The following is a 9,023-nucleotide window of genomic DNA, read 5'->3' as shown; positions in this document are numbered from 1 at the left end:
TTACAAACCGTCATTAACTGATCCGTATTGGTATTAGTTAGTCAGCCTAACGACGCGTGGTTGACACCAAACGTTTGGCCCATCTCCGTCCACCAGCACGTGATTGTGTGGGTGGTGTCTCCTGAGAACGTGTCCGTGCCCCCCCCCCCCCCCGCACCTTCAGTCAAGCCGTCTCAGCTATAAAACGCACCGTGCCGTGCTGGGCTCACCCAGACCAGCACCGCCAACCATGCGCTCCCTGAACGGCACGCAGCCCGCGGGCGGGGGGGGGGGGGTGCCCCTGGCCGTGGACTTCGACAGCCTCCTAGATTACCTGGTCTTTATTTTCCAGTTTCTGTTCGCCACCGCGACGGTTCTCATAGCTGGCGCCGTAGTCGTGGGGCTCTTGGCCACCAAAGTGTTAGGGTTTGCACCCGATCCCAAGAGCACAAACACAGAAGGCACAATATAGCGGGACCAACAGGCTAATTTATTGAAGAGAAAATTCAGGAAGTCCACTCTCACCAGGAAACGCGAAGTCCACCTTTAAGCCGGGAACCGTGGAGTCGCCCTTTAATCCGGGAACAGTGGAGTCGGCCCTTAATCCAGGCAGGAGGGGGGGGGGGGTAAACAGGAGGATACCAAAGGAGAACGGAAAATCACAGCAACGCTGGAGTGAAGAAATCCTCTTCGTAAACGGAAAGCAGCGCACAGGGGAAGGGGAGCAACGAGGAAGGTCCAACAGAGAAATCTCCAGGGAAGATCCAGGTAAGTAAACAAACTTCGATGAGCAGGACAAGTACTCTCCCAGGGAACGGCACGAACTGGCAACAAGCTGAGAGTGACACAGCCAGATATAGGGAGGTGATTGCCAACAGGTGAGTGGAGGGGTAACGAGGAAACAGGCATCAGGTGGAGTTGGCAGAGCTCCGGGTACGCTTACACTGCAGAGCGGGTGTGGAGCGGGGAGACGTTGAGCCTTGGCCAAGGTTACACTGCAGAGCGGGTGTGGAGCGGCGAGACGTAACAGTACCCCCCCCCTCTACGGGAGCCACCTGGCGACTGACCTGGCGCCCCCGGGTGGGCACGGTAGAAGTCGGCGAGGAGAGAGGGATCCATAATGAGCTTCCGCGAAATCCAGCTGCGCTCCTCAGGTCCATAACCTGCCCAGTCCGCGAGATACTGGAACCCGCGGCCGCAGCGCCGGACTTTAAGCAGCCGGCGGACCTTCCATTGAGGATGACCATCTACAAATTCCGGAGGCGGAGGCTCAGGAACCGGGGGCATAAGAGGACTGCTGGAGACGGGCTTAACTCGAGAGACGTGGAAGACAGGATGAATGTGCATGGAGGAAGGCAGCTTCAGCCGAACAGCTGCCGGGCTCAGGACTTTCTGGACTTCAAAAGGACCAATGAAGCGGGGCGAGAGTTTCTTGTCGGTTGTCTGGAGGGGAACGTCCTTCGTGGACAGCCAGACCCTCTGTCCCTTCTTGTACTCCGGCGCAGGGGTACGTCGCCGGTCAGCCCCTCTGCGAGCGCGCTCCCCAGCCTTGAGCAGTGCTGTCCGGATGGTCCTCCAGACACGCTGACAGCGTCGCAAGTGGAGCTGTACGGAGGGAACGGCCACTTCATCCTGCTGTGGGTCGAACAGGGGAGGTTGATACCCCAGGGATGCCTCGAATGGAGAAAGTCCAGATGCAGAGCTGACCAGGGAATTGGTGGCGTACTCTACCCACGGTAGGTAGTCACTCCAGGTGGAGGGCTTGCTGTTACATACACAACGCAACGCTGTCTCCATGCTCTGGTTTGCCCTCTCGGTCTGACCATTTGTTTGGGGGTGGTAGCCCGAAGACAGACTTACTGTGGCTCCGATGCCTTTACAAAATGCACGCCACACTTGTGAGGTGAACTGAGGACCTCTATCGGAGACTACATCTGATGGTAGGCCATGAAGCCGGAAGACATGTTGCAACAAGAGGTCCGCGGTCTCAGCAGCCGAAGGAAGTTTGGGAAGGGCTATCAGATGGACGCCCTTGCTGAAACGGTCTATGACGGTGAGAACCACAGTGTTTCCCCGAGAAGGTGGTAGTCCGGAAACGAAATCCAAAGCCACGTGAGACCAGGGGCGGCTAGGAATAGGGAGTGGCTGCAACAGACCAGATGGCGCCTGGTGAGAGGCCTTGCTGCGGGCGCAAACAGTGCAGGCCGCTACAAAGCTCTTGACATCCTCCCGCATAGTTGGCCACCAGAGGCGCCGAGCGATGAACGACTGGGTACGACTAACTCCTGGGTGACAGGAGAAACGACTGCTATGACCCCACTGAAGAACTCGAGACCGAACAGCATCTGGGACGAAGAGGCGACGGGGTGGCACGTTACTCGGAGCGGGTTGAGCACGTTGGGCAGTGCGAACAGCCGACTCAAGACCAAAAGTGACCACACCGACCACTCTAGCCGCAGGGAGGATGGGTTCAGGCTCTTCAAACGCGCCTTCCTTCGGGTGTAGCCGAGACAGGATGTCAGCCTTTACGTTGCGTGTCCCAGGACGGTAAGTCAGAACATAGTTGAAACGACTAAGGAAGCCAGCCCACCGAGCCTGACGACTGTTGAGACGTTTGGCTGCCCTCAGGTGAGTCAAGTTCTTGTGGTCCGTCCAGATGAGAAACGGGTGCTCAGCGCCCTCGAGCCAGTGGCGCCATTCCTCCAGAGCAGCCACTACAGCCAGTAACTCCCGGTTTCCAACGTCATAATTCTGCTCGGCCGGCAGAAATCGGCGGGAGAAAAAGGCGCAAGGATGGAGTTTCTGGTCCTCAGCCGACCGCTGGGAGAGCACCCCCCCTACGCCTGAATCCGAGGCATCAACCTCTACCACGAATTGTCTCTTGGGGTCAGGATGGAGCAGCACTGGGGCCGAGGTGAACCTTGTCTTGAGGACTTGGAAAGCAGAGCTGGCAGCAGGAGACCAGATGAAGGGTTTGGCTGGGGAGGTCAACGCAGTAAGCGGTTCTGCCAGCTGGCTGTAGTTGCGAATGAATCTCCGGTAGAAATTTGCGAACCCTAGAAAACTCTGCAGCTCCTTACGGTTGGTAGGTTCCGGCCAGTCCACCACTGTCTGGACCTTGCGGGGATCTGCTCTGGTCCGTCCCTTCTCTACGATGAATCCCAAGTAATCCACAGAGGGGGAGTGAAACAGGCACTTCTCCGCCTTGACGTAGAGTTGGTTCTGGAGGAGGCGCTCCAGTACCCTGCGAACATGCTGGACGTGTTCCTCAAGAGACTGGGAGAAAATGAGGATGTCGTCCAGGTAAACGACGACAAACACATCCAACATGTCACGGAGTACGTCGTTCATAAACGCCTGAAACACTGCTGGTGCGTTTGTGAGTCCGAACGGCATCACCAAGTACTCATAGTGGCCTCGGGGTGTTTTGAAGGCGGTCTTCCACTCATCGCCTTCCCTGATTCGCACGAGGTGGTAAGCGCTCCTCAGGTCTAGCTTGGTGAAGATGGTCGCCTGTGAGAGAGGCTCAAAAGTCGAACTCATAAGTGGAAGCGGGTACTTGTTCTTAATGGTGATTGCGTTCAGTTGCCGGTAGTCAATACAAGGTCGAAGTCCCCCGTCCTTCTTCTTCACAAAAAAGAACCCTGCAGCAACAGAGGAAGACGAGGGCTTGATGAGACCTGCAGCAAGGGACTTGGTGATGTACTCATCCATGGCCGCCTTCTCAGGGAGTGACAAGTTGTAGAGGCGGCTACTGGGAAGAGTAGCCCCAGGACGGAGATCAATGGCGCAATCATACGGGCGGTGAGGCGGGAGTGACTTAGCACGGGTCTTGCTAAATACCTCACCAAGGTCATGATACACAGGGGGCACGGAGGAGAGATCAGGAGGCAGGGGAGTAGGCGAGCTCAAAGGCGTAGCACTAGGAGCTGCACGAAGGCATTGGGCATGGCAAGTAGAGCCCCATCCAAGGACTGTGCCTGTGGACCAAGAGATGTGGGGTTCATGGTGTCTGAGCCAGGGGCGTCCCAAGATAACTGGATTAAGCGGGGAACGTATGATGTAAAATTGCATTGTCTCTGTGTGGTTACCTGCAACGGTGAGAGTAACGGGGACGGTCCGCTGTGTGATACAGGCTAATCTCCGGTCATCCAAGGCAAACGCATCAATGGGGGTCCCAAGAGACTCAAGGGGAATGTCTGCCTGCGAGGCAAAGTCAAGGTCCATAAAACTATCATCTGCTCCGGAATCAATCAGGGCTCCAAGGGAAAGTCTCTGGCCCGCCCAGACTAAAGCAATAGGAACAAGATGGCCGCGAGATTCGGACCCACGGGAGAAGGAAAGGCGGCTTACTAGGATCTCCCTTGGTCCTGGTAAGCCTAATCTTTTGGCCGTGAGGGACAGTCGCGGAGTCGGTGCCCCTTAAGACCACAGTACAGGCAAAGACCTGCCTTGAATCGGCTCTCCCGTTCAGCAGGAGTAAGTCTAGCACGTCCTACCTCCATCCGCTCTTCTACATCCCCAGGTGGCGTTGTCGCGAAAGAGTCAGAGGAGGGATTGGCCGGGGAAACGGGAACAGCGGTTCGGTCTGACGCAGAGGTAGTTCTGGGATTGAAGGAAGTTCCACGCAAGGCCTTCTCACGCTTTCTCTCCCGGATACGTCCATCAATGCGGATAGCGAGAGCAATGAGGTCATCCAGAGATGAGGGTTCTTCTCGGGTAGCAAGTTGATCCTTCACCGCCTCGCTCAATCCTCTACGAAAAGTGGCACGCAGGGCCTGGTCATTCCATCCGCTCTCAGCGGCAGCCAGGCGGAAGTCGACGGAGTAATCTGTGACGCTGGCGCCGCCCTGCTGGATGTTATTCAGTCGTGAGTCAGAATCCCGACCGCTTACCGGATGGTGGAAAACCTTACGTAGCTCTGCGACAAAGTCTCTATAAGAGTTACAGTAGCTGGCCCCCATGGACCAAGAAGACGTAGCCCACTGCGCTGCTCGACCACTGAGCAGGTTGGTCACGTAAGCGATCTTAACAGCATCACTGGAGAACACGGTGGGCTGGTGTGTGAAAACAAGCTCACACTGCATAATGAAGGTAGAGCAAGTTTCAAAGTTACCGTCAAATGGGCGTGGACTGGTAATGATGGTTCCACGGGGTAAATAAACAGGAACCGGAGGATCTACTGGAGCGGCGGCCACAGGGGGCGCACTTGCTGGCGGTACAGGCTGGTTCAGCTGCTGGTTGGCAAGAGCTGCTGAAATGGTCTGCAGTTGTTGCATGATCTCTGCCTGCTGACTCGCCATCGCCGCCTGCTGGACAGCTAAAGCTTCCACAGAAGCTTGCAGTGGTTGAACTTGAGACTGGAGACCCTGCACAGCAACCGAAGCCTCTTGTAATTGCTGGGAATGGGCGTTGGTAATCTGAATTTGTTTTACTAGGGCTGCTTGCACCGGATTGGCTGTGGGTGTGCCGTCTGTGCTGGCTGGGGTCGTCATGGCCAGTTCGTACTGTTAGGGTTTGCACCCGACCCCAAGAGCACAAACACAGAAGGCACAATATAGCGGGACCAACAGGCTAATTTATTGAAGAGAAAACTCAGGAAGTCCACTCTCACCAGGAAACGCGAAGTCCACTTTTAAGCCGGGAACAGTGGAGTCGGCCCTTAATCCAGGCAGGAGGGGGGGGGGGTAAACAAGAGGATACCAAAGGAGAACGGAAAATCACAGCAACGCTGGAGTGAAGAAATCCTCTTCGTAAACGGAAAGCAGCGCACAGGGGAAGGGGAGCAACGAGGAAGGTCCGACAGAGAAATCTCCAGGGAAGATCCAGGTAAGTAAACAAACTTCGATGAGTAGGACAAGCACAAGTACTCTCCCAGGGAACGGCACGAACTGGCAACAAGCTGAGAGTGACACAGCCAGATATAGGGAGGTGACTGCCAACAGGTGAGTGGAGGGGTAACGAGGAAACAGGCATCAGGTGGAGTTGGCAGAGCTCCGGGTACGCTTACACTGCAGAGCGGGTGTGGAGCGGGGAGACGTTGAGCCTTGGCCAAGGTTACACTGCAGAGCGGGTGTGGAGCGGCGAGACGTAACACAAAGACCTCCGCCTTCAGAACCGCTTCATTTTCATGCTGAACACCAGCATCTGCGACACGTTGGTGGGGCTGTCCGTGTACTACCTCGGCCTGTTCGACGTCAGCGAGGGGTACCCGCCGAGAAACGGGACGCACGGCATCCTGCCCTCGCTGCTCGGCGTCAACATCCTCACGTTTCTCTTCGCCCAGTTCGACTGGTATTTCGCGGTCTGCCACCCGCTGACCTACAGCCGCTTCGCCAACAGACAGGTGGTGGTGGGGGTGAACGTGTACTGCTGGCTCCACAACTTCGCGCATTTACTCATCCTGAACCTACTGCCGGTCTCCAAAGCCGCCAAGTTTTACGCCTTCAGCGTCGCCAGCCTGCAGGTCGCCGTGCTCACCAAAATGGCGATGACCGTCAAAACTGTACGCCGTGGCCAAGTACCAGCTCAGCCGGGACCCGCCCGGCGCCGACACGGACAGCAAGAAGGAGTCCCTCAGGATCATTATTTTTGTCGTGATCAGCTTCTTAATACTGTGGTGCCCTTCCTTTGTCAACATCGTACTGAGATACGTTTTAGGGACGGGGCTCGTTTTTGAAAACGAGGCCACAAACCCGTTCGCCATCATGGCCCGTTTTAACGCCGTCTGCACCCCGGCGGTGTACGTGTGGGGCAGCCCGGCGCTGCGTGCCGCCATGTTGAGGACGGTGTGCCCGCGGTGCACGCGCAGGTGAAGTGACGGATCTGACAAAGGACTGTGTGTAAAAACAAACAAACTAACAAACAAAAAACATCACCCGTTTTGTTGTGTCTTGCCCACGTTTACAGATGAATTTGTATTGTTTAGGGAGTTGTTGGTTTTAGTTTTCCTAGAGAAATTATCTATCTGTCCCCTTCGTCCTCAGATTGGGCCCCTGTCCTGGGAAGGGCGATGGAGGAGGCCGTCGACGTTTCCAGAATATCGCGGGAAGATGTAGAGTCCGAGAACACGTCAGCTAGAACTCACCAGCTGTGTTTCATGTTATTAGTGGGAGTGGATGAGAGCTGAGAGGACTGTGTGTGAGGGGCCATGAGGGACATTATTCAGAATTAACTCGTTCATATACTATACTGAAAACCACACACACACACAGAAACAAGTGAAATGCTTTTACATGCACAACCGAAACACCGTCACATAAACAACTGAAAGATTATACGTTGTGGTGACCCACATCTATATAACTAGAGACATTCACCTAAGAGAGAATGCACTTCCGCTTCCGGTCCAGAGAGTTCAGTGTCGTTGTCGAATATATGACATGTAAAGTTGGAGCTAGTAAACTACCTCGACTACGTCTACTCTCACGTCTCCTGTCTCGTTGTTTTCTAACTCCACATTGGTGACCCCGACGTGATCGAACAACTAATACGAGTATGTCTGACAACGACGACGCCGGTGCTAACAACATGGCTATTGCTAACGCTAGCATTTACACCGCTACTGTGAAGCTACCCGACTTTTGGCAGCATAATCCACGGCCGTGGTTTCAACATGTGGAAGCCCAGTTCCACCTGAGAGGGATAACGCAGGATGCAACGCAGTACTTCCACGTAGTGGCGGCGTTAGACGCATCGACAACGGCGCGAGCAATGACACTGTTGGAAGCTCCGCCAGCTGCTGGCAAGTACGATGCTATAAAGACATTCCTCCTGAAACTATTTGAACTGTCGGAGCTGGAGAAGGCAGACCGTTTACTGTCCCCGAATGGCCTCGGCGACGGCAAACCGTCTGATTTAATGGAAAAAATGCTGTCTGTGCTGGGATCGGCTGATCCGGCCTTTCTTTTCACACACATTTTTCTGAGGCAGCTCCCCGCACCTGTACGCACAGCACTGGCCAGTTCTCCTCTCGCCGCCTCCAAGGACTACCGTTCTCTGGCTGCTGAAGCAGACAGGGTTTTCCTGGCCAACCGGCAACAGTTTGTGCATGCCCTGCTACCCCACCAGACCGCCCCACCACCACCTGTGTACGACTATATGGACACCGCGGCTGCGGTGACAGCCCGCCGCCAACCTGACGACGGGCTCTGTTATTACCATGCCAGGTTTGGGGCAAAAGCAAAACGGTGTCGCAAACCCTGCAGTTACAGGGTTCAGGGAAACGCCAAGGCCGGCGCTCGTTAACGGCTATGGGCGCCGGCCGTGACTGCAAGCTGTTGTTCATCAGAGACTCCTTGTCGGGCCGGCGGCTGCTGGTTGACTCTGGCGCTCAACGCAGCATACTACCAGCACAAGCTGTGGACACGATGACCGACAGTCACGGCCCCCAGATGGACGCCGCCAACGGCACGTCCATTCGGACGTACGGTATCAGACATGTGGACGTGTGTTTCGGCGGCCGACGTTTCGGCTGGGACTTTGTGATGGCTGCTGTATCCACCCCGCTCCTAGGTGCGGATTTCCTCTGTGCTTTCAACCTGCTGGTGGATGTTAAAAACTGTCGCGTGATTGATGCCGTCTCTTTTGCGTCATACCCCTGCACGCTTGGGGGCGCTGGAGCGCTGTGCCTCGCTAACACACTCTCCACCGGGGATCCATACCAACGCCTGCTCGCAAATTTCCCCGAGCTGACCACACCCACCTTCTCCTCGGCGGTGGCCAAGCACGGCGTGGAACATCATATCACCACAGTGGGGCCCCCAGTTTACGCCCGGGCCCGACGCCTCGACTCGGCCAAGCTCGCAATAGCCAGGGAGGAGTTTTCGACTATGGAGCGCCTCGGCATTGTCCGCCGTTCTGACAGCCCGTGGGCTTCCCCTCTTCACATGGTTACTAAGGCCAACGGGGGTTGGCGCCCGTGCGGGGACTACCGTCGCCTAAACAATGCCACGACCCCCGACCGGTACCCCATACCGCACATACAAGATTTCTCTACCCACCTGGCGGACGCTGCCATCTATTCCAAAATCGACTTAGTGCGG

At 55.9% G+C, this 9,023-nt stretch overlaps 1 pseudogene; it reads left to right on the top strand.

Annotated features, from left to right (window-relative positions):
- Positions 1-229: 229 nt before the first annotated feature.
- Positions 230-6,794, top strand: LOC130111491 (G-protein coupled receptor 183-like; annotated as a pseudogene).
- The last annotated feature ends 2,229 nt before the right edge of the window (positions 6,795-9,023 follow it).

This window comes from Lampris incognitus, chromosome 1, assembly GCF_029633865.1.
Source record: "Lampris incognitus isolate fLamInc1 chromosome 1, fLamInc1.hap2, whole genome shotgun sequence".
NCBI lineage: Eukaryota > Metazoa > Chordata > Actinopteri > Lampriformes > Lampridae > Lampris > Lampris incognitus.
The sequence above is the reverse complement of the archived record's forward strand: the minus strand, read 5'-3'. Positions and strand labels throughout refer to the sequence as shown.